A 27,075-nucleotide genomic window follows, 5' to 3' on the forward strand; every position below is an offset into this window, starting at 1 on the left:
AAGGAAGTTTGCCTTTGCTAAGCTGAGTACTTTGTCAACATTCAAAATAATGCCTAGGCAGCCGCAGCACAGCCCAGGAAGGGATGTCCGAAGCCGTGACATTTTGGGGAGGACACCCCATATTCATCCCCGTGTTTCAAGTTCAGACCTGCCCTTGGGAACTCTTCTAGAGTCCTTCATGTGAGACTGAAAGCCGGAGAAGCACTGGGAAGGGAGTGAGACCCTCTATCCCCCAAACCCAGGTCCTCACCACCAGCCCTTCTCTCCTGGGTAAGTACTGAGAAAACATTCCCGGACTTTGTATGATCCTAACGGAGGTCTGGGGGAAGGGCCATTTGCTGTCTGCCAATTTTCAAGTTTATATGATGCATTCACTGAATTTTTAAAAAATCCTCTGTCATGTCTCCGCTCCTGGCTCCCTTATCTTCTTTGGAAAAGTCTGAGGAGAGAAATAGCCCTTATATATTAAAATAATAATAATAATAATAATAATAATAATAATAATAATAATAGAAGGAAGAGGCATAGAAGGGGTAAAAGACCATATTGGTAATGCAGCCTGTGGGTACCTTCCTTCATTCAGTTACTGCCCTTAGAATGGGAACGGTTGACTGCGAGGAGAAGGGACCTGAGGGGCCATCTCACTGCTCCTCTCTGCTCAGGCTCCCACACAGATTTACTGGGTCTATCAGGCAGGGGCATCCCACATTGGTTCCACTGTGTACCTGAGACATCCTTTCATAACTGTGAGGCTTTCTCACACCTCAGCTGCAATTCCTTTTCTTCCCACCTCTCCAGGGGAGGCAGCCTGCCCAGAAAAGTCTGCCTGTGTCAGGCAGACACTCTTGTTGCTATCAAAGACCATAGGAGCCTTACCTAAGGGTAATGCCAGCATCTTCCTGGGCACCTTGGGTTGCTCAGTCCCATTAATTTGTCTGCTTATCCTCAACTCCTACATCCTCACCCCTTCCCGCTGCATCCTTTTGCATTTCAGCAAAACACACCGTCATCTGGCTATTTCATCAGGCCAGATACTCCTCCCCTCTCTCCCTTCTGACCCGCCAGGTTCATCCATTTACTCACCCTGAATCAGTACTTTTCTCTCCATTTCCATAGAGAAGATCGCCACCATGTCACAGGTCACCACCCCAATAGGTTCCTTACTGAATAACCCACTTACATCCATTTATTCAACAAATACCTAGTCCCTACTATGTTCCAGGAACTCATCTAATTCCTGGAAACACAGCAGTAGAAAAATAAAAACAAACCCAGCAAACCAAAAACATCAGGGAACATGAAGCAAAGGAGTATTGCCTTACTGATAAGCAAAGGGTACATCTCCTGGGAAGATGGCATAGAGGCTCTCCTGCTCCGACCCTCCCTCTACCAGGCCCTCCCCCACCCACTCCCAGCAGCCAGAGCCATCGTTTCCAGATGCAAATCAGATTAAGTCACCTTTCTACTTGAAACATCCACTGACATTTGGAATGATCACCACCACCACCCCATCAGTTTTTGTCACTGCAAGTAAGATGCCCCAAATGAGTATTTGGCAAATAAATAGTTTTACCATCACAGTGAATATTTACTCTGTGCCTACTGAATGCTTAGTACTCCATCTGCTCCTTCGATTGCAAAATGCTGAAGGAATCTGTAAGGCACACTTGTTACCTCCAGGTCTTACAATCCAGTTATCGAGGCAACAACTTCTTAAGCACTTACTGTGTACCAGGAGTTTGATGGCAAAAACAAGCAAAGTTCCATTTTCCTCCTGAATTCTGTCTTCCCACCGGCTCTTACTTAGGCTTCTAATCTTCCCACAGCTATTCTTGTGCCGTTTTATGTACAGTGGGTACTCAACAGACACAATGAGCAGACTAACATTGTGTATGTTAGCTTGACAGCATTTTTGTTGCCAAGACAGGTAAAATATCCCATATTTATATCATTATGGCAACAATATCAACAACAATAAATACTGCCATTCACTGAGCACCAGATTAACTGCTTTCTTCATGTTTTCTCATTTAATGGGCACCGATTTACTCCAGCTCTATGAGGTGTGGCTGTTTCATTCCCATTTTACTAAAGAGTAAAGTGAGGCCCAACAGATAGTAAATGGCCGAACAGGGATTGACGTCTCACACTCCAAAGCCAAAAACAGCCGGTGTGGCCACCACACCAGAGGCCCCAGAATGCAGCACTTTCCTGCAGGGCACCCTACAAGTGTCCCACACAAAGAGCCCCAGTGTACCTTCTCATCAACGAATAATTCTCACCCAGCAGCACCTGCAGGGATGCAGTGAGTACTCACCGAAGCCTGGAATGAAGGATTTATGTTTTTACCAACGCCTGCACTTCACATGGAAGAAACGTATGTGCTCAATAGCAAGGAATGCGGGCGCTGCCTGGGTTCCAATGCCAGCTTGGCCACTCCCTGGTTGGGTAACCAACCGGGGCCTCAGTTTCCCCAGGGTAAAAAGGAGTAAATATTTCTAGTACCAATAGGTACCTTAGCATGGTGCCTGAAATAATTATTATTTTAAAACTATTTTATAAACTAATTTTTCTTTTTATCTTTTAACTGTTTAATTTTTTTTTATTTAGTATTGATTTCAGAGTGGAAGGGAGAGTGAGAGAGAAATAGAAACACCAATGATGAGAGAGAATCATTGATCGGTTGCTTCCTGCACACCCTGTCCTGGGGACCGAGCCCACAACCTGGACATGTGCCCTGACAGGGAATTGAACTGTGACCTCAACCAAGCGAAGTGTGATGCTCAGCCACTGAGCCACGCCGGCCGGGCCAAATATCACTTTTCTTAACCTGACAGTCCACCTATCAGATTACATTTACTGATGCTGAACTGGTTCAATTGCAAGTAATGACAAATGTCACTTCTACCTTTTGAAATATTTTGCTCTTTGCCCTGGAATGTAAGCCTAAAGAAAAATATTTCTGCTGACTCCACTTAAAAATGTTATTATGGTCTGCAAGGTGAATTCAGAGGTAGATTGATGGCATGTTGTCAATATGCCCATCACGTAGGGTTTCCAAGATTGGAGAGCGCCCATCCTTGAGAATATAGTAAAGACAGTCATCTACCTTGGGTGACAAAGCATCATAGCTTGCTCCTACAGGTGACAACATGAAGATCACCAAACACCCATTCCCAAGGCAGGGTCCCAACAATAAAGCCACAGGTAACCGATAGAACATAGGATAATAATCAGGAAATTAGGGGCAGCTGTCAAAGATTCAACATGCTTTGGCTACCTTGGCAGTGCTATCACCCCGACTGCTATAGGTTATCACATTTCATATCCTTAAATGTCAGGATTTTTTAAAACATTAATTTCATGTTGTTAAGATATTATCTTAACCTAGTATGTTTTCATTCTGGAGGAGAAAAGTACTGGTTATAGTAGATAAAATTTACTGTGAACAGACACACATGGAACATGGTCTTTTGGGAGTAATTTCTCAAAGTTTCCGTAAGAGGCAGAGTCCTTTGTCTTCTGGATGTCTGCGTACGTTCTGTTTCAGAGAACTCTGACTTGTCTCTCCCGTCCTTGTGATTTTCCCTTTATATTCACAGAAGAACGGAATGAAGGCTGAGAGGAAACTGTGATTCGTTTTACAGGAGATTTAAAATTTATGGATATTTCACAGAAGTTCATCATTCCCATCTTTGCTGAAAAACAAAGAGTTTCAAGGGAGTTTCTATAGAGCTTGTCAAGATTCTCCATTTCGATTACCAATTTATGGAACTGTGTAAAGAAGGCTGCCTGGTGAGGTCATAGGGCCCAAACCAGTCAGATCAACAACAGGACTCTGGGAGACTATGAAACACTTTGTAGGAACTCATCAATTACGTCCAGAGGGAAAAAGCCTCCCATGGTCTGTTCACTGTTTCAAATCCCTCTCCAAACATGGGAGCATGATTTGAAGAGTTTTCTTCACCCTTTTTACATTTTACCATCCTACTATTCCCTTTTCCTCCCACATTTTTTTTTTTAGATTTTGTGGATTCTACTCAAAGTAAGTATACATAAATCACAGTAAGGTGGGTGAAAATCTTCCCTGATTTTCAAATTATGCTTCAATCATCATCCACAGGAAGCCAACTGGAAAACATCCCTTTGTCTCTCAGTATTTATCAGGAGTTAGTTCTTTGCATGTGTCTGGGGGAGTTGCTGCCTAAAGCTAGAGTTTCCACAAGTGCCAACAAAGGAAAGAGTTGCTCATACGGACTTTCATTATCTGTTACTTAGAATTTAATACATGTGGGTAACTCTGGATTAGAAGGAACTCTGGACAGGACAAAACTTCTGTGCCAGAAAGCATCACAGTGGATGGAGTCAGTACAATGCTGGAAGGGGTGCAGAAAGGGGAAAGGTCACTTCCAGCTTCAGGAAAGACTTCTTGGAGAAGATGTCATTTGAGCTAGGCCTTGAAGGGACGGTAGGGTTGTTATGCAGGAATAGAAAAAAAAAAAGAGCATTTGGCCTAAATAGAATGACTGAAAGAACTACCTGGAGGTGGGATCATTCAGGGTACACCTGGAGAAGCTTAAAATAGTCCCAATCAGAAGATGTTCTTAATATTTCTGCTTAGCCTTTGAGTGTTTAGAGACAGAGAGGGACTGCATAAATTAACCACCACCATCCTTTCACTTCTCACCAAATCTCACTTCAAATTATGCTAAAAAGGGGATGCTATTAAACTTGTAAAGTTTTAAGGTTCCCATCACCACTTTTTCTCAGTTTTTTTTGTAGCTAATATCTGTCCCTTTGCTGTAATTTTGAACTGGTGTCTTCTTCCTGTCTCCATGGGTAATGGTGGCTTTCCCTATCTTTACATCAACTCTTTCTCTCCCCTGCCCCCCCCAAGTCCCCAATGCCCTGCATTCCTCAACCTCAACTGTGGACCTCACATGGCATTGAAGGGTACTGTGCCTTGTTTCAATGTAAAGGCAGTGAGATATGCCTCCTGAGCCCTGTGCAGTCCACATCCTCCCATTGATGCTGCCTGGAAATGCTCTCGACTTTCAGCAATGCCTCTACTTGGGGTTGGATCCTTGACTGGGTCTCTCCAAAGCCAGTTCTGCACCACCTTCTGCTCACAGCTTGTTTGCTCCTGCCCCACTGAGTTCAGTCTGATTGTTTCTGATCATGTCTTTAACGTATCAAGGACACAAAGAATTCTAATCCTTTCCTCCAAGGTGCCAGCTACTTCTGAGTGGGTTGCGTTCCAACTCAGTGGTTACAGCGACTTTGAAATCAGCCATGTGTTTAAAATATTGAACAAAGACTTAGATCTTGAAATGTGCATTTATCCTTTCACTTATTTTCTTAATTCATGAACTGACTACCACTTATGGATCCTGCCTGTACATCTGTTTTAAATGTGGGAATTTTTTTTAAATTCCTTCATCATTTGAGTTAAACTCTCCATGGTATGTCACACACGGCTTGCGATATGCCAACATACAGTGGAACAATTATCTTTTCTTTTGCAAATCTGATCGAAAAGGAGCCAAGTCCTGTCCTTCTGTGGAATGTGTATGAATAGTAGTAGGGTGGAGGGGTAGGGGGACCTTTAGAGAGAGCCAGTGTCTGGTTTACCTTATATTTTGGAAGGGATTACAGAGCACTCTACACACTGAATCTAATGCCATGGTAATTATTCAAGTGCCCTCTGGGTGCCAAGGCCCATGCATGCCCATTGAGTTCATTCCAGAGGGACAAGAGAGTCTAGTTTCTGCCTTTCCATGATAGAATCAGGCCACAGTTAATTCCATGTATGTGACTGTGAATGTGGATGTGTGCATGAGGCTCTTCTGTGCTGTTGCTGATCATATATATATATATATATATATATATATATATATATATCCCTAAGTGACCATTATGACCGGTCACTATGACGACACACTGACCACCAGAGGGCAGATGCTCAATGTAGGAGCAGCCCCCTGGTGGTTGGTGAGCTCCCACAGCCAACCTCCCATGGCCAGCCAATCTTTCACAGTCCCTCCTCCTGGCCCCAATCAGCACGATAGGCCCCGATCACCAGCCAGGCCCAGGGACCCCACCCTGTGCATGAATTCTTGCACCGGGCCTCCAGTATATCCACAATTTTGTGATGCTTACCATGAGCCAGGCACTATTTCAAGTATTTTTCATAAATGTCTCATTTAGCCTTCCCAATATGTGAGTTATATTGGCTAAGTAATAACAGTTTATAGATGAATAAACTGAGTCTTGGAAAAGTAAACATCCCGTGAACCGAATTGTGTCTGCAAAGTTTGAGTTCGTGAACAATTCCTGCATTGCACTTCTGAATGTATGTAGTGAAGTCAGAGTCCTGGGAAATACTGACGCCAGGTTTTGGCTGTGGCTGGAATGGAGGGCGAGTTGAATGAGCCATACCCAAGGACAATGGTAACATCTCCCTTAAGATTGTGAATAATGAAAAATGCCCCTGGCCCATATCCTAAAGGAAATGTCTATTCAGCTCCAGTCCTTAGCAATGCCACTGCCAGGACAAAGTATCATGCTTTGAGTACCTGTGCTGGAGTACATATGGATGCAACATGAATTATCAATGGGCATCACCAGTGCCAAACACATGCCTGGAACATAGTAAACCAATGGTTTTAATATAAGCTCCCCTAATCACTATCTTATGACCTTAGGCAAGGTACTTAGTGTCCTTGAGCATCAATTTCCTCATCTGTGAAAAAATGGGGATATGAATAGTGTCTATTAATACCTAGTAGTTATTATGAAAAATATGTTAGATAAAGACCAGTTCTCAATTGTCAAAAAAATGACTTCAATTTTTATTGTTGTTAGCCACGCTCAGCCATCAGATAGAGGGCTTGCTTTGGCATCTTAATTATTTCTTATGAGACAAAATATCTCACCATTAACTTTTCATGCATTTTACCTCATATAAGATCTTTTTGTTACTAATATTTAATTTTATTTTAAATGGAAAATAGAAACAAGGGCAATAAGAAGCATCAATATCCCCAGTAAGTCTACAAAGACCCAAAACAGATTTCCATTAATCATAAGAACTCACTGGAGAAAATCTACTCCACATCTGACAATACCACCCCTGCAGGCTCAAAAGTCTCGGGGTCAAATATTCAAGAGCCCATAGCTCAATCCCAAAGAAGTCTCATGCTAGTTTCTGAAACACAGAGGCTTCTTAATTCTTGGACATGTTAATGTCTATGAAAAGAAATCCATGTCTGGATCACATCTCCCCAGCCTTGAGATTTTTGATGTACACCCAGCCCCCAGTCCCAAGTATTATTGACTAAGAAGCAAGAGCACATCCATTCTTGCAATCCTTTCATTATGTGAACCACACAAAATAGTCCAGTGCTTCCCGATCCTTCTACATTAGGCTTCCTAAACCAGTGAAACCCATTTACCTCAAATACTGCCTATGCTGAGTCTCACTACCTGCCTTCTCTCATCTGCAAGCCAAGGAGAATATGGCAGGAGTTGGGCCAGCTCTAGGGATAAAGAGCCATGTGTCTGCCTTAAAATATGGTCCAGAATCTCCCCTAACAATCTCAGAGTCCCTTAAACACCAGGCAGAAGCCACTCCTCAAAGGGCATCTTGAATCCTGGCCATGTGCTGGGTAGGTGCCCATGAAAGTTTTGTTTTTCCCCAGCAGGAAAAACAAAATGGGAAGACAGGAGGCAATTCAAAACAACAACAAAAGCAATACAAAAGCATCTTGATCCTCTTGTCCTGTGGATTTTTGTCTTAGAAGTTATGTTCCTTAAGAATTCAAGCTCGTTCCCAATTCTCATTGGGATACATGGAGCCTGGATCCAGTCATCTGGATACACAGGAGCAATGGGCTAGGAGAGGGTCCTTTGGCTGACATATCAATTCTGGAGCTGGGTGGTTATCTGGAGACCTTGAACACACCCCACCTCTTCCCTGGGCCTTGGTTTCCCAGATGTAAACATATACAGGCTGGAATGGATGGCCTACAGTTACTAGTAGCTCTGTTCACTTCTCAGGTCTAAAGTTTCCATTTTAATTTTTGCTTTGTTTTCAAATAAATGTATTTATTGGAGAATAACATGCACACAGAAAACTTCACATATTGTAAATGCACAGGTCCACGTATCTCACAAAATGATCATACGTATGTAATACTGTCTATCTTCAGAAAGAGAACCAGCCAACACCCAAAGCCTTCTTGTGCACTCTCCGTCCCTCCCCAACAGGGGTAACCACAGTTGTGAGATCTAGCACCATAGTTTGCTCATTTGGACTTTATGGAATGACATGTTCTTTCTTCCTTCATGCCTAGCTTCCTTCACCAACAGGTAGGTGAGATGCATCTTTGTTGTGGAGATATGTCACAGAAGCTCACTGTCATTGCTCTGGAGTACACCGTTGCATAAATAATACCACCAGCTAAAGGTTTAATAGTTGTGGTTACTACTAGATGTCCAACTTTGTCCTAACTCACAGCCCTCTGTGGTGATCCTGCAACCAGAATCAGGAAAGCAGAAGAACTGCCTGGAACATCCTAGAAGAGACACTTTGTTTACAGCATCTTGGGGCCATGGATGCTGTGTTCCTTCTAAGTCCTCAGGGGCCCATGCCCAGAGAAGCTGAAAGCGAAGTGTCCACAGCACCAGACTCATTTAAGCAACACCTATGTGTACTGGCTACTAATTCATGAGACGTATACAGATAAAACCCCAGAACCCTTAGCAGTTTCCAAGCTAAAAAGACAACACTGATGCATAAAGAGATTAAAGACACAGGCAAGAAACCCAATACACAATCTAGTTTAGAGAAAACCCTTTCAGTATAAATGAACGAAAATAACATGTGCAAGAAGAATGATGAAGGCATTTTGTGGGGTTATATCAGGTAAAAGTGCTATTGTTTTTCCAAACAATTAGTCTGAGAAGAACTCCCAAGGAACACTGGAAGAAAAGGCACAGGCCTGTTGTAATCTGGGGATAATAAACTGGGAAGAGTTTAAAAAGCTAGCCACATTTTTGAAAAAGGAAATAAAACCCTTCCCACTTAATCAAATGATCAAACATTAAGGGTAATGATCCTGCTGGTGATGCTGAAAGGCTAGAGAAGTTCCAGAGCCATCGTCCACAACCCTTGACAAGGCCAGGAGACCTTGGCATCCATGTGATTTGATTTGGCAGCCAACACTGGACGTGTCCGCCTGAAGGGAGGCTGTTCTATTAGCCAGATTTGAGGCAATGACTTAACCTCACAAGCCTGGACTATTGCAACATAATCTTAACTGAGCTTCCAGTCTCCAACTGTGACCCCTTCCCGCCATTCTCTGAACCGAACGGCCTGAAGGATGGTCCCCAAGCACAAACCTAATCATGAAATGCCTCCATTTAAAACCCTCCCATGAGTCTCTAGTGACCACAGGATAAAGTCCAAATTCTCCATTAGCTTTCAGTGCTCTTGGGATCTCACCTCTGCCTACTCTGCCTTGCTCACCTCTCATCACACTTCAACCATATGAACTTCTTATTGCTCCCTCCACTAGAACTCTTCCCCCGACCCCACTGCCAGCCTTCACCAGGCTAATTCTGCTGCATGGGTCTCAGGGCACACCCAGTTTCTCATGAAAGGCTTTCCTGACAGCCCCTCACTGCCCATGTCCCTTCCACAGCACACTAATCACGGACTGCTGCCTGGCTCCCCGCTGAAGCTGCCCTGGCCAGTGCTGCACCCTCACCCCTCAGCACTCGCAGAATGTGCCAACTGTCAGTCCCACTGTGGACCTGCAACTCCACTTGCGGGCTTCTTCTTGGCCTGGCCTGCACATCCAGGCAGGGGCTTCTGGGCGCATCCTCAGCTAATGGTGTATGAAGATGGAGGTGAATGCTCCAGGTGTCTTCCCCTCCAGATAAGCTACTTGTACTCAAATCCTGTCCAAAAGCCTGATTCTGGGGAAACCCAATGGGCCTATTGCCCAGATAGCCTGACAGCCCAGTAAAATGAGGGACTGAAGTCTCCCATTTATCAATGGGCATCACCAGTGCCAAACACATGCCTGGAACATAGTAAACTGATGTTTATGGAATAAAAGGGATGTGACACTCAGTGAACACTTATCTCATTGTTGGTTTTCTATTTAAAGGCAATATGGAGACTACCAAAAGCCACCAGCTCTGGAGTCAATGAAAAAAAAATGGATGACTCCACTTCAGATTAGTGGCCTTGGGCAGGGGGTGGATGTTGAGACTCCTGAGCCTTAGCTTCTCTTCTGTCCAAGGAGGGGTCTTTTTAAGTCTCAAAGAGAGCTGTGTAAAAGTGGGGGAATGACACAGTGTAAAAAGTTCTTCTTTTAGGTGTTCAGCTAATTCTTGGTGACTGAATTGGGAGAAAAAGATATCATCCTAGCACCATCAACAATTGTGGTGGGAAGAGAAAGTTGATGAAAATAGGGGTTGGGTAAACAGTTAATTTCACTTGGAGAGTAGAGGCTCACATCACTTTTTTGAAAAAGATCATTTAAATTCCAAAATAAAAGGATTAAAACGGAGTAAAATAGGCTTTAAAAAGTCTAGGTATAGCCCTGATCGGTTTGGCTCGGTGGATAGAGCATTGGCCTGTGGTCTGAAGGGTCCCAGGTTCGACTCCCGTTAAGGGCATGTACCTTGGTTGTGGGCACATCCCCTGTAGGGGGTGTGCAGGAGGCAGCTGATTAATGTTTCTCTCCCATAGATGTTTCTAACTCTCTGTCCCTCTCCCTTCCTCTCTGTAAAAAAAAATCAATAAAATATATTTTTAAAAAATCTAGGAATAATTGCTAAACATAAATAGGCATAAAAGAATATGTCTAATCTATCTATCTATATGACAGCAGACTTGTAATGAACCATATAATAAGAACCATCTCAGCATGTTTTCTTGAATCACTGTTGACATACAATATTATGTTAGTTTCAGGTGTACAGCATAGTGAATAGACATTTATAGAACTTATGAAGTGATCACCCTGAAATGTATAGTACCCATTTACACCACACATAGTTGTTACAATGTTAGTGACTATTCTCTTTGCTGTTTTATATCCAAGTGGCCAGTTTTAATAATGCGCTATTTGTACATCCTTTCCCTCCCCCCTTTTCACTTTGTTTTTCTTTCAATAGATTCAAAATTCCAAAACACAAACACATACATGCTGAGAATTTCTCAGCTCAAGCTCAAATCAAATGTCATCTTCATAATGAGATCTTCAGAAAATCAAGAAGATACTTGATTTTCTGAAATTTAAAAAATAATAAAAGCATAAATACTGCTTTTATTTTTAGAGACTTGCCAAAACTTATATTAACCCACCAAACCACATACAGGACTAAATAAAATATAGGACTAAGTAAAAGAATATGAGTAAAAAAAATAGAATCTGGTCTAAAACAATGAAATTCTTAGTTGTGTACAATACAGAACATTAATATGAAATTAATTAAACATCCTTTGACATCTTTTTAATTTAAAGGTCAACTTATACTTTTTATTTTTTAAAATATATCTTTATTGATTTCAGAGAGGAAGGGAGAGGGAGAGAGAGATAGAAACATCAATTATGAGAGAGCATCATTGATTGGATGCCTCCTGCACATCCCCTACTAGGGATCAAGCCCGCAACCCAGACATGTGCTTTTGACCGGAATTGAACCTGGGACCCTTCAGTCCGCAGGCTGACGCTCTATCCGCTGAGCCAAACCAGCTAGGGCTAAAGGTCAACTTTTTAAAAAGAGCCAAAATTTAGAAGAGAAGCATAAACTCATTTTCCTTCCCTTCGTTTAATAACTGTGTTCTGGAGGCAGGAGGAAAACGGAAAACTCTGCTCCATCATCATATTGATTAGCACTCTATAAGAGTGAAAAGTATGTGAAAAATTTTACCCCAAAGTTCTCAAAGTCAGTGCTTCCAGGGCTGGGCTTTCTCTCCAGACCCTCACCCACGACTGTGTATCTTATGTATCCATGCACATGGAGGGCATAAAATACATGTCAAACAAAATAAAGCAAGTTATTAAGTACAACGAAACCCTAAATCTTGGTGGAAGTCAACAGATAAACAGACTCTAACAGTAGAATAGTCTAAATACACAATGCATAATTCATGGCTAACTCGAGGCTGGGCTTGTGCAATATTTCACCGGCCTTCCCTTGCAGTCTTTGAGGTTAAGACTGGGTAAATTGCACTGCCTTTGCTAACTCAGCAAAACTCTAAACAATCAAAAGATGGAAACCCATCTTTTCCAATATGGGGAGGAGGCAAGAAGGCAGACGGTGGAGAGTGTGTTATTTAACCCTTGAAGCCAGACATTTAACAAGGTGCTGTTACTAGGCTCCCCACTATCGTATTAACAGGCCACTTTATTGTTGGCAAATGTCTCTATCTTCTTCAGGCTATTGTGCAACTAAAATGAAGAGAGCTGGCCAACCTCCTTCACCCTACTCCCCTGCTCACCCTGTGCTCAGGACACAGCAGGCATCCAATAAACAGTCCTTGAAGGATGTTCCTTTTGCTTTCCATTTGTCGTCTCCTGGATGCAGCCATGAAGTGCACATGTGAATATACAACACCCAATACCAAGAGTAACAAAGACCTAAATAAAAGTCAACATCTTCATGCATATTGGGGTCGAGGCAATATTTTATATTTATCATTTCCCAAATTGTAGGATGAGCTAACATGAGTGCACATGACTCTCTCAAAGCTGACGAGACAAAACCAAGACCTTGGCAGCTGCCCAGCGGCCGCAAGTGAGGCTCTGTGCCGCTAATAAGCACCATATCTCCCAAGACTCGAAAGCTGAATGGGTTGTGGGATACAGTGGAGACTGCAGTGTCATTTTTTGGCAACTAAGAAATAAGAGAGGGAAGACAAATGTCAAGTCATCACCAGCAGAAAGTTCATGTGCTTCCTGATAATGGGAGAGGCTGCCTGGCGATGCTACAAGCCTGAGCCTTGGGCAGGACCTGGGTCTGTCCAGACAGCAGGATTGATGCTGAGTTAACTGTGGATGCAATTCCATTCCTTCAGGGAACTCTGCAAATATTTGTAATAATGGAATTTAAAAGAATGTCAAGGACAACAACAACAAAGGTGAGAACTACTAGTTTAGTCTTTCTAAGCTAATGGGTTCAACCAATTGTTAATGTCTTCTTTTGCGTATGTTGTGGTTGTTTCCTGATCAAAGATCCAGGTGAACATCCCAATGACAGAATGTCTGCAACAGACAGTGTCTGCAGGACTGGTTTTACCTACAAAAGCCAACCAACCTCCTTCCGCACACTCCATCGCCCCTCCCTGTGCTCCGTTCCCGTGGGCATCCACAGAGCAGAAGTGATACCGGGCCTGCTGTTTTTATTCAGTGCCAGGAGAAGGTGCACCCACAGTTTACCCGTTTAAAGGGGTGGAAGAAGACAAAAAGGTGTATTTGGATCATTACACAAGTCATGTTAGTTTGGTATGTTGGCTATAGAAATACAATAACAAAAATATAGAAATTAATATTAAAAACAAGTAGTAAAACCTAGATGAAGCAGAAGTAATTCACACTGACTCTGTTTAAAGGGATAACATTATCCCTCCTATGGATAAGCATGTAATTCAGCACATCTGTCTACACTTAGCCAAATTACCGAAAAGCTTACTACCTCGCTAATGAATAAAGAGAGAGGCAGACCAATAGAAAAATGTGAGTGCTAGCCCAGAACTTTCCAAACATTTAGAAGGTGGTGGTGAGTGAAGCTTTTTTCATGTGCGATATACGCGTTTTCCCTTGGAAATGCCTAGATATAGAAACAGTGCCAGATCTCTGCAACGCAGGCACACAAATTTGAATTTTTCTTTGGACCTTTAAAATATGTATTGAAAGCAAAATCATGTACCTTTCACAATGTTAAAAAAAAATCCAGTACTCTCACAATATGTGCCTTCTCTAAGCTGCACTCAGTGTTATGGCACCAGCTTTTATTGGGGGTTCTTACAGGAGACAGCTCTGTGCAAACCACATCTGCATTTGCTGGAAAGGGCTGATGAGGGCATTATCCATTATGTGGTTCAATATTCCTATAGAAAATCACACACAAGAAACTCCTTTTAATATCTGGTGCCAGGAAAATCTCTATCTCCAGGAACTAGTCTGTTTCCTCCTCTCTAATAACAAAAATGGTACAATTTATCCTGTTTCCCTTTTTGCCCTGGCTGCCAGGGAGTTCAGGGCCAAATTTGATGATCAATCATAGTAATTAAAGTGGACTCTGTGGTTAGCAGAGTTACTTCCACCAGGTTTTCAAGGCTTTATTTTCAATTTGTATTTTTATTAATCATGGTGTGTGTGTGTGTGTGTGTGTGTGTGTGTGTGTGTGTGTGTTTGCTTGCAAACATGGCCTTTATTGTACTTCAATTCCTTTTTGGAAGACAATGGATTCTGTTTACTGCATAAAAGTAAAAGATCTAGAAAGGTCAAGCTATGCTTTCTTCTGGAACAAATAGTTTTCATACACAAGTATGTGAGCATGTATATCTTGTCTTTTTCTTTGGGAATAACCACTTTTATACACGTTAAGTGTTAGTCAATGTTATTACACCCAGACAAATTTTATTCTGTTTACAGATTATTTCTTTTAGACAAAATAATATATATTTATAGTTGATGCTTTTCAGAAAATTAACCCCATAATTCTGCAAAACATAGTTACGCTCACAGTCCTTCATGAAGACCTTAAAGTTGGCGCTGATGGTTTGGCTGAACTTACAGAATCACTGCGGAGAATTCATTTATGTTACGTTTACCAAATGTTTGAAATGGACCATCATGTCATTTTCCCTTTGCTTCAATGTTTTCTTTTTTTCTTAAGTAATACACATAAAATTAATGGTTGATTTGCTTCAAATGGTCTATTTTCCTGCCCTGAGCCTGTTCTATTAGCCAGAATACAGTTAAACATATTTTAGTCATATGGATTTTCCACTAATAGGCAAAACACCGCTTTCCAAAAACCTAAGAAAAGTACATTAACTTTCTTTCAAAGTGTTGTTTTAAAAAAGCTCCACATTGAATTCCCAAGCTTGGGACAAACCGGAAAGATCCCATGAGTTTTTAAACCGTATTCATTTCCCTGAGCACGGGGGCTCTGCCTCCCGGATGGCACAGTGCATTCAGTCCTCCTGTCAGTAAGAATTTAGGAAGTCATTTCTCTTTAATGGTTGCCAGACCTCCTGGATAAGCGGGGGCACTTTACTTTGCCCTGGATCTCCATTGAGAATGCAGCCTTCCTACTGACTTTCCCCTTCACCACCGTAAGAATACAGGAATCCTGCTGGCAAAAAACTGTTTTGACCCCTGAATCATAAAGCTGTACCTTAACAGTGGGATTGTTTGCAATTAAGTAACTGATCCTTTTCCTATTTAACTGGAGTCAGTTCACTCGATACTAACACCGGGCTTCTGCAAGCCCACCTCTCCACCCCCCATCTCCCACTCCCTTGACAAGTCTCCAAGAATAGCTGGTGGCTTTGTTCTTCAACTCTGCACATAACCAAGAAACCAAGAGGCCACGGAGGGACTGGAGATCAGCATAGGGCCTGGGATCACACAGACCCACCTCAGATTCAATCTGGGGTTTGCTACTTACTAGCTATACAACTTTAGGTAAGTTACTTAATTCTGTGGAACCTAAGACTCCTCATCTGTAAAGGGTGGATACTAATAATAGTACCAATCCTGCCTCAAAGGGTTGCTGCATTCATTAGTTAAATATTCAGAGTACCTATTATTTGCCAGGAACTATGTTAGGCACTCGGTACACAGTCAGAATATACATGGATCCCTCCCTCATAGAACTTTCAGTCTAATTGAGGAGTGAGATACAAAATAAACAAGTGAAAAATTGAAATTTTGATAAGTGATCAAGATGAAATGACAGAATTCTGGCAAAAAACAATGAGAAGGGTGGTGTCTGTGTGTGTGTGCGGAAATGCCTTTATAGAGAGAAATCAAGAAAAGCATCTGAAGTGGGAAGTATTTAGTTTATGATCTGAAGGCTATAGTGGAAGAATCAGACACAGAACATGTGGAAGGGCATTCCAGGAAGAGGAACAGAATGTGCAAAGGCCCTAAGAGGGCAAAGCCTGGCTATTTTTATTTTTTTTTTGAGAAAGGAAGTGGTCCACTGTGTCTTTTTTCCCCCCACTGTGTCTTTTTTTCAGTGGACTATGTAAAAAGGGATAACCTCCAAAAAGAGGTTATTGAATATCAAAGTAGATTCAACATGCAAAAGGGAAAAAAAAGTGATTCAGAGTTTAGAATAGATCAGGTATCAGGAAACTACTGCCTATTTCTGCAGTAAAAGTTTTATTGAAACACAGCCACATTCATTTGTGTACTGTCTATGGCTACTTTCACACTACAACAGCAGAGCTGAGTAGCTTGAACACACCAGAAAATCTAATATATTTACTATTTGGCCCTTTAAGAAAATGTTTGACAACTCTGAAACTGAGCAACCCTCCATAAAATGTAAGTTAATACTGTATGATTCCAACTATATGACATTCTGGAAAAGGCAAAACTATGAAGACAGTAAAAAGATCAGTGGTTGCCAGAGGTTGGGGAAAATAGGAATAAAAATGATGAGCACAGAGAATTTTTAAATCAGCAAAACTATTCTGTATGATACTATAATGGTGGATACATGTCATTATCAATTTGTCCAAATCCAAAGGATATATAACACCAAAAATAAACCCTAATGTAAACTATGAACTATGGATGATAATAATGTGTCAATGCAGATTCATCAGCTGTAACAACTTTACCACTCTGGTGGGGGATGTTGACAGCAGGGGAGACTGCATGAGTGAGGTCAGGGGGTATATAGGAATTCTCTACCATCCACTCAATTTTGCTGTAAACCTAAAACTAACCTACAATGAAAATCTATTTTTTTAAAACAAAATTAATATGATTAGCAGCAGCAATGCTTAATTGCAGCTTAAAATTTTGGGGGAGGGGGAACAGAGGGAGAGGTAGAGAATTGAAGTACATTTCTCTATAAATCAGGCCCCAAAATTTATTTTTATTTGATTCCACATAAAATACAGCAACTCAAACTGAAGTCTCCCCTGAATTTCAGGACATCTGCATTCTTAACAAAATTGGAATAAATGTAATTATTATTATTATTTTAAATGTTTTTATTGTCTTCAAAGAAAGGAAGGGAGAGGGAGATAGGGATAGAAATATCAATGATGAGAGAGAATTATTGATTGGTTGCCTCCTGCACACCCTCTACTAGGGATCATGCCTGCAACTAGGGCATATGTCCCGACCAGGAATCAAACTGCAACCTCCTGGTTTATGGGTCAACCCTCAACCAATGAGCAACACTGGCTCGGTTAAATGTAATTATTACATTTAAAAAAATATAAATCATCTTCTAATGGGGGGGGGCTTTTTTCTAAAAAAAAAAAAACTTTAAAATAATCACAGAGGAAAGCTTACAATTAGCCAGACAGCAGACTTTTCCACAGCAACTATGAAAGCCAGAAGTTAGTGGAATAATATGTTGCTGATAGAAAATAACTATCAACCTAAAATTGGATGATACAAGAATGAAGATATGAAGACTGTAATAGCAATGACCAAGATAGAGGCATAGGTAAACACTGGTACTCGTAGCTCCCACAACCACATCAAAATTAAAACTAAAATACAGAGCAACTATCATTCAGAACTGTCTGAAATCTGGCTGAATGGAAGTCCTACAGCTAGAGAAGTGAAAAAGAAAGCATATTGAGACTGGTAGGAGGGGCGGAGGCATGGAGCAGGCTGGTCAGACACCCATGTGTGATGTTTTTTCACTCAGGAGGGATATCATAGCTGCAGAGGTGGCGCGTGAGAAGCAAAGGTCCCAGCCCCACACCAGACCCCCAGCCCAGAGTTCCAGAGCTGGGAAGAGAAGTCCCTGTAACTGTGGGTGATATAAAGCAGCAGGGATTGTGGCTGAGTGACATGGAGGCTGCTGGAGTCCTAGGCAGTCCCTCTTAAAGGGCTGCCACACAAACTTACACAGTCCTGCTCCCTCTGAGCTCCAGCACTGGGTGGTGGGCATTGAGGGAACCAGGGACATACAGAGAACTGAATTGTCTGTCATTTGGGCAAGAACTCAGGGGCAGCTTTCTCTCAGACAGGGATGTTCACGAGGATCACTGTTCTTGTGCTGGGACCTCCCCCGATGCAGAGCTGACTGGTAGCCATATCTGAGTTTCCATTACTGTGGTTCACACTGTTCGCTCAGCCCTGATGATTCTCTGAGACCCTATCCCATCCAACTTGCAGCCCCACCCAAGGAAAAATAAAAAAGAATCCTAAAATATGAAGATAGTGTAAGGAACCTCTGGGACAACTTTAAGCATATTAACATTAGCATATGGAGGTTCCAGAAAGAGAAGAGAAAGAGCAATATATTAAAAACCTATTTGAAGAAATAATGACAGAAAACTTCTCTTGCCTGGTGAAAGAAATAGACTTACAAGTCCAGGAAGCCCAGAGAGTCCCAAACAAGAGGAACCCAAAGAGGCCCACACCAGACACAACATAATTAAAATGCTAAGGGCTAAAGACAAAGAGAGAATATTAAAAGCAGCAAGAGAAAAGTAGTTAGTTATCTACAAGGGCACACCCATATGACTGTCAGCTGATTTCTCAACAGAAACTTTGCAGGTCAGAAAGGAGTGGCAAGAAATATTCAAAATGATGAAGAGCAAGGACCTACAACCAAGATTACTCTACCCAGCAAAGCTATCATTTAGAATTGAAGGTTAGATAAAGGTTTCACAGGCAAGAAAAAGCTAAGGAGTTAATCATGACCAAACCAGTATTACATGAAATGTTGAAGAGTATTGTTTAAGAAGAGGAGAAGGAGGAGGAGGAGGAGGAGGAGGAGGAGGAGGAGGAGGAGGAGGAGGAAGAGGAGGAGGAGGAGGAGGAAGAGGAGAAGGAGAAATATGAACAATAAAATGGCAATAAATACATATCTATCAACAATTGAATCTAAAAATTAAATGCACAAATAATCTAATGAACCAAAGAAACTGATGAATAAAATAGAACCAGAGGCATGGAATAGACTGACAAATCTCAGAGGGAAGAAGGGAGAGGGGGCAGGAAGAGATTAACCAAAGATATTATATGCATATATGCATTACATATGGACATAGACAACAGGGTGATGAAGGCCTGTGGCAGGGTGGGAATAGGGTGGAGAGGGGTGGTGGGGGAACAGGACATCTTTAATACACTTAACAATATTTTTTTAAAATTAAAAACAAATAAACAAAAAAAGACGCTAAACAAACAAAAAAGAATGAAGGTGAAATAAAGAGATTTTCAGAGAAACAAAATTTTAACAAGTTTATCACCGGTAGATCTACACTAAAGAACCTGTAAGAGCATTAAAAATTATAAGCTAAAAAGGAAAGTTTGTGCTATACAAAGAAGTGGTAAACAAAGTAAATTACTTTTAAAAATAATTGTAAATGCAGCTTTGTTTAGAATTGCCTAAAATAATGTATAATTTGTTGATCAAAAAGAGAATAATTAAAGTACTGGACAAGAATATATATGTATTAGGATAATGAACAGATTTAACATGTTTTATCATCTTTATATTGTCTAGAAGAGGGAATTAATTGGCCATGCACAGCTCAGTCATACATACAGTCTTCTTCTCACCAAGGGTGATCCAACTATTACCACAGCCGAGTACCAAATCTGCCACAGCAAAGGCCAATTCTAAGACCTAAGTATTTGCTACCCAGGGACAGATTGATGACATTGGACTTCTCTGAATTTGAAGAGGCCAGTGTGTTGATATAAAAATAATAGAAACTTCCTATTTATGGATTGTTCTTCTCTTCTTTAGCACTTCTGCCAGGCTAACAATTCCTGGACATACAAAATGCCTTACATATCATATGATAATTTACAGTATCACCTCCAACCATGGGACATATTTCACAGCAAAGGACGTGTATCAATGGGCGCAATAGCTCAAAATGCTGTTCTAGCTGAGGGAAAACACCCAAAGAGCTTGGGGTACTTTCTATAAAAATGCAGTATATGTCTTAAATCACAGGCCAATGTCTAATGCCATCTTCCTCATAGTAAGAATACATAGATCAGTAATCTAGGATAAGGTTGGAGTGTTTCATTAAAACATCTAATAACTTACTAGGAGAATGTTTGCTTCCACCAAAGGACATTATCATGGTGTGATGAATTAAAAGCTGAGATCATCCCTTACCTATCATCCTCATTCCACTGAGCCAACAGTCAGGGGAGGGGGCCACCATTACTACTATGCAAACAATATAAGAAAGCAGGTAAGTGTAACCCAAAGATTCACTGGGTTCAATGAAAGTGTAAAACTGTAACAACCAATAAAGTCAAGGTCATAAAAGACTTAGATCTTGTAGGAATTAAGGTGTGGATCACCCTATCGATGAAGAACCCTATCTAGCTGAAGTGCCAGCAGAGGTAAGAGGATCATAGAAGAGGTGATGGGAGAAAACCATGGCCAGCTACAGAGATGGGGGCTCATTTTACTAAGTTGTTTCCTTTTAAACTTTCACCCTCTCCTATCTTACAAGACTGGTGGTAGCTCAAGCTTTAGATAGGAATATGACTAAACTGACATTGCCTCAAAGTGATACAGGAGATGTGGTGACTTCACACCTCTCCTGTTTGGGGACATCAACTTTACACTGGAAGGAAGGGTGAGAGTAGCTGCTACGAGGCCAATGTAGTAAGCCATGCTAGATTTTCTCCATTTGTCCCTCTACATCCATCTCCACTCATCTCCTCTTGTTTTCTTCCCCACATCAATGTGCTCTGTGCCCTCAGGCTTCCCAGCAGAATTAAGCTAATTGCAAGAGATGGATGTAAAAAGTGAATTTATCCCTTTGTTTCCCACCCTGTGAGTTCACTCCAGATTGGCTGTGTCTCTTGACAGAAGGTTATTATCCCTCTCAAAACAGCTTTACCTGATGCTCACTTCTTCCAGACTCTGGGAACCTCTCCTTCCCTTGTCCATCTGGGCCTAGAAGTGGTGAGATCTCTGATACTGTAGCCCTGAGTTCCGTATAAACCCTAATGGGTCCTCTACACCAAGTCCACACCTTTGGAATGAATCCTTTTATAAACTAAGTGTTGTTTAAATTATCTTTATCAAATCATTTTGGTTTTGATACAGTTAATACATAATACAGAGAAAGTATTACAGCTGAGTGAATTTTTAAAAGTAGAGAATGCCTCATTTCAAATAAGAATAAGATATTAGATTTTCATGGTGACCTATAGAAGTTTGTTAAGAATTATTGTCCTGGCCAGTATGGTCAGTGGTTAGAAAGTCTGCTGGTAGATGAAGGGTTGTGGGTTTGATTCTCAGTCAAGGGCATGTACCTGGGTTGCGGGTTTGTTCCCTACCCTCAGTCAGGGTGAGAGCAGTAGGCAACCTATCAATGTATCTCTCACATCTATGTCTGTCTGTCTGTCTCTCTCTGTGTGTCTGTCTGTCTCTCTCTTTCTTCCCCTCCCTCCCTTCCACTCTGGCTGAAAAGCTATGGAAAAAAATATCCTCATGTGAGGATTAACAACAACAAAAGAATTATATACTTCTATTCTATATTTAAATACCTAGCCTATAAACAAAACTTTTAGAAATTTTTATATACTTAGAAAAAGTGAAGTATTTGTTGAGAAAATCACTGAGTCTAAGTGATTTTTTTCTGATGAATTAACAAAAAGTCAGGCACTTTATTTGAAGAGTAACCTCCCCATTGTCACAGTCTCCCGAAGCCACAGATAGTTTATTTCCACAAACATCTCCTGCATCACACCCTGTGAGAGCCCATAACAGCTTCAGTGTCTGGTTTCTCGTCCTGGATATACAGTGTGGCTGGCTGTTGACTATTCATCATTATGATTTCAAAGGACGAAAAGTTTGCTCATGTGGAATGTAGGTATTCTTGATCTCTGAACTCCATTGTTCTGAAGCCAGGGGAAAACATGAGAAAGCTGGCGATACTAAACAAATCTGATCAGGTCATGTCTGGCTTCAAAGAAAGATCAGCAACTGACTGCACAATAGTCTACAATTTCCAGTATATTCTCTCTAAGCATGAAATGTTGATAATTAACTGCCTACTATTCTAAGCTCAATTTACTGCCTTTTTATTGTAATTTTAGTAAAATTAAATAATTGTTCTTGTAAAACATTTTCTAATGACATTGAAAATATAAAGTAAGCGATTTTTCCCACAATCTTCCCATCTTCCACTGAAACATGAAGACTAAAATATATGTTCCACATTACAAGAGTTTACTGGGAAGAATGTTAATGAAGAATGCCAAGAAAACTTTATGCTAACTTCCAAAACATAATAATAAATAAGGGAAACTCCAGTTTCAACGAAAATCTTCAAATCAAAAAAATCAAAAGTATTTTCAATAGATGAATATTTACTATGAGATCCTGGTAATGTTTTTTGCAAGGGCATCTTTTTTTTTAAGCGCAATGCAAATGATATTTTGTATCTGGTCCCCTGTTGATTTATATCAGTTTAACTGCCAATAGTTTTAAATTCATAATGAAACTGCACAGATCTCAACTTATAAATATTTATCTATACAGTTAACAACTGTGAACTGTGGTGGTGTGTCATACTGTAAACACAGTCATGGAATATTGGTTCATTTTGAGAACAGATGTTGGGCCATCACCATGATGGGGCTGATTGAAGGAGACACTGTAATGATTTAGTCCCTTTCTTTCTAGCAACTTTTAAAAGACATAAGTAAATCTAGGGAAAGCAAAACTTGAACTTGCCCTACTCTTCATTTCCACCACCATGGCAGACATTATTAAATGCTCCTAGAACTCATCAGCACTCTGACTAATCAGCATCAACTGACTTTAAGACAAGAGCAAACTATTTGCTCCGTGTTTAATTTTTGTATTCTGCAATGGTTCCTATATAGTTTTGTGTGTAGCATATTTTCAAATATTAGAAAGGCAGTATGCTCAAAGAGATTAAAACATTGAAGCAATTATAAATAAGTTTCAACAAAATAATCTAATCTGTCACTGCCTTGTGGTGTCTAGTGGTATCTAGTGAAGCAGCCATAATTATGCAGTTATTCCCTTTGTACCCAGGTTACCCTGTAGGTAGCTATTTACAGTTGGTTCTATTCCTAGATTAAAGCTCTCTGCATCCATTGAATGTGCCATGTCCCTTTAGGCCCTCCTGGTACTCTGCTTAAGAGAACAACTCCACTACCAAGACAATGGGGTGTGATGCTGTCAATCAGCCTTTAAAAAGAACACTTTGGCCAATGAACAGTCACCCACCCCAAGAGGCAGAGAGAATGATGAGGAGTCTACTGGGTTTGCCAGGTGAACACAGTTAGTCCGCCTGGTTTATCTGTCTTATCTCTTTCAATCCTCTCAGCATCCCTGGAGAACAATGAGGCTCAGGGAGATCACCTCCTTCCCCACAACCCACAGCTGAGAAGTGACAGAGATACTCCAACCAGGAGATGTGGCGGACTCTGAGCCAGTGTGCTTCGCTCCTCTGCCACTGCCATCTGGTGACCAACGGAGTCCAGTCACTTTCTGCAGCGGGAGTGCACCTTAAAAATTAACAGCAACAACTGGCAAAATGAAGTTGCCAACATCATGCTTCCCACTGCCTCCATCAGGGTCTGTTCTATTGAGGGCAGGCACCCCCGTTCTGCGTGGACCTGGTGTCTGAAAGCACCAGTTCCTGCTGCTTCCTCCAGGACGTCTTCCCCTTGCAGGGTGATGACTTGTTGGAAATTAAGTGGATGATAGAGCTTTACGAACGTTAAAAGCCACAGTGCCACACAATGTGATTTAGGATTACTTAGCCTCCCACACTCACACAGGAGCAATTGTTTTATTCTCACTTGACAAGTGAAACAAATCAGGAAAGAATAGAAGGACTCTACAAATCTTAATTAAGCACCTTCATGTCAATTATATTCTAGACAGGTGACATACATGAGCTCATTTAATCTTCACAACAGATACCAAGTCTATATATTTAAATTCTCTGTGGCAATTTTTATTTCCATGTCATCTACTATGTGTTTAAAGTATTTAATTTGTTTATTATCTTTGTCCTGCCCCCCCCCCCCCCCGCCATTGGATGCTCCATTCCATGATGGATTCAAATTTGGGGCTGTTTCATTTACTGCTCTATCCACAGTAGTGCATGGTGTAGTAGATGTGCAGTAAGTACTGGCTGAGTAACTGAATGGAGGCTCAATAACTTGCCTGAGGTCACACAGCTTGGAACTGAGCCCTCTGTCATTTGAAACCACCACCACGTGAGCACCCTTGTATGACTCAGGGCTGGTAGAATGACAGAAGAGGCCCTCAGCAGGCAGAGGGCTGGGGTTGTACAGTAAGGATATGACTTGGCAGTGCATTTCACAGGGATAATGGCATACTTTGACTAGGGGTATCCTGAAATTATTGGTTCTTCACAATAAAAAAAAAGAAGATTCGTCTAGAGATAGCACCTCTATGACAAAATTTAGCAAACCCTCAAACTAATAATGGTCTTGATGGGATCATACCAGCAGGAGGCTCTACCCACAGTTCATCCTTGCTACTTCCCTCCTAGTCTTCAGCCCCTGTGTGGTTCAGATGGCTGCTATGCAATCAACAAATACTGACTGAGGGCCACCCTGAATCACCTTCAAGTGGTAACTGGGAAAGATGCATCACTGCTCCTAAGTAACTCACAGTCTACGATGAGGAGAAAGGCAGTGAAGGTTTAACATGAAGCACCATGAAAGTGATAACAGCTGCATACAGTAGGAGCATATACAGAAGGAAAGACTGGCTACCTGAAGGCTGCATCAAGGAAGACTTCAGGAAATAGGGGGCATGTGACCTGGCCTAAGAAGAAGGTCACTACCCCAAGGAAAAAGTAATCCCAAAGTTGCCGCCAAGCTGAAGCAGGGAATCTCGGGTTCCTGGAGCACTTGGCCAAACTGAGAGGTGACTAAACTCAGACCAGTGGTTTTCATCTGGCCTAAATGAGGAGTAACATGACTAAAGGGTCCCCTGTGTGCCAGGCACTATGCTAGGGGACATTTGACAATGTCTACAGACATTTGTTACAACTAGGTGGATGCCACCGACATCTAGTGGGTAGAAGCTAGGGAGGCTATCAATACCTTGCAATGTACAGAACAGACCCCCACCCCAACCCCCAACAAAAAATTATCAGGTCCAAAATGCCAACAGTGGCAAGGGCCAGAAAGCTTGGCTTAGAGCAAAGAGCATGAGCATTGAAGGCAAACAGACCTGGGCTCTGCCCCAAGTAGCCAAATGACACAAGGTGACTTAGCAGCCAAGAGGTAAATGACTTACCCTCACTGAGCATCACTGTGCTCATCAGTTAAATGGGAAAAGACAGGAGTCCTTACCTCACAACAGTTACTCTTTCTTTTTTTATTGTTTTATTGCTTAAAGTATTACAAAGAGTATTACATATGTCTCCTTTTTTTTCTCCCCTTGACCCTCCCCTAGCCTCCCATGCCCCCCAGTGTCTTGTGTCCATTGGTTATGCTTGTATGCATGCATACAAGTCCTTCGGTTGATCTCTTACCCCCCACACCCACCCCCCAACCCTCCCCAGCCTTCCCGCTGTAGTTTGACAGTCTGTTCGATGTTGCTCTGCCTCTGTATCTATTTTTGCTCATCAGTTTATAATGGTCTTAATTATCCATAAATGAGTGGGGTCATGTGGTATTTTTCTTTCATTGACTGGCTTATTTCACTTAGCATAATGCTCTCCAGTTCCATTCATGCTGTTTCATTCAGCAAACATGTCTAAAGGGTCCGCTACGTGCCAGGTGCTATGCTAGATCCCAAGACACTGCAGTGGGAAAGATTAATGCAATCCCCATCCTCATGGAGTTAGGCATTAAAATCAGGCACAGAAATGAGCCATAATCATCAAGGTATAGAGATGTTACTGCAGAGATGTGTTAGGGCTAAAGGAGAAACAAGAAGGAACATCCATCTGAGACAAGAGGGATGCAGCCCAGACCCAACTGCAGCCATACAGATGTTCTGTGAAGTGTCAGACAGCAAACACGGTCAGCTTTGTGGGTTGTGACCTCTGCCACAAATACTCAGCTCTTCTGTAATAGCACAAAAGTTGCCAAAATATGCAATAGGTGGGCATGGCTGTGTTCCAATAAAACTTTATTTATCAAAACAAGCAGCAGGCCAAATCTGGCCTTCAGGTCGTCGTTTGCTGACCCCTGTGGGAGGGGATGCAGGAGCAGTAAGATGGAAAGAGCCTGGGTTCATGAGTGATGGCAAGGAACCGAACTTCCCTGGCCAGGGCCCAGACACAATCTTGACATTAAAGAACACAATCTCTTCTTTCACAGAGCTTATATGTTCAATCCCTCAAGTAGTCTTCACAGTATCTTCTGAGCAAAAAAGGAGAGACATTATTTTCCACCCCTCTTCCCCTAATTTGATATGATACAAAACTGGAAATGAGGGAGGTTAAATGCTTCACCCACAGTAAGTTAAGAGAGGAAAATGGGGCCCAAATCCATGTCTAAGCTGGAAGTAACTTAAACAGTATCCAGTTCAGTCTGATTTTCCCATCTCACTGGTGGGAAAACTGAGGTCCAGAGAGGTTAACCTTTCAAGGTCACAAAACTAAGTGAGAAATAATGTACTTGTGTGGCTTGGGGTAGAAAAACAATGGATGTTGATATTTGTTTGTTTGAAATTGAGGAGGAAAACACAACTCTACTGTCTGTTTTCCCTATTGAAAAGATCCAGAGGTAAATGTGCCCTTCGATTTTTAAATCAATTTTTATAATCAAATCACGAAATTTTATGAAACTTGGAGGTAATGAAATTTCCAGAACTTTGACTGATTTCTGGAATTTA

General features: G+C 41.5%; 1 protein-coding gene across 2 annotated transcripts in view; it reads right to left on the reverse strand.

The window, feature by feature from the left end:
- Window positions 1-27,075, reverse strand: part of ERC2 (ELKS/RAB6-interacting/CAST family member 2) — an 869,271-nt gene that overhangs the window by 258,890 nt on the left and 583,306 nt on the right. The gene's annotated exons all lie outside the window — the stretch shown is intronic.

Source organism: Myotis lucifugus, unplaced genomic scaffold (assembly GCF_000147115.1).
Source record: "Myotis lucifugus unplaced genomic scaffold, Myoluc2.0 scaffold_83, whole genome shotgun sequence".
Taxonomy (NCBI): Eukaryota; Metazoa; Chordata; class Mammalia; order Chiroptera; family Vespertilionidae; genus Myotis; species Myotis lucifugus.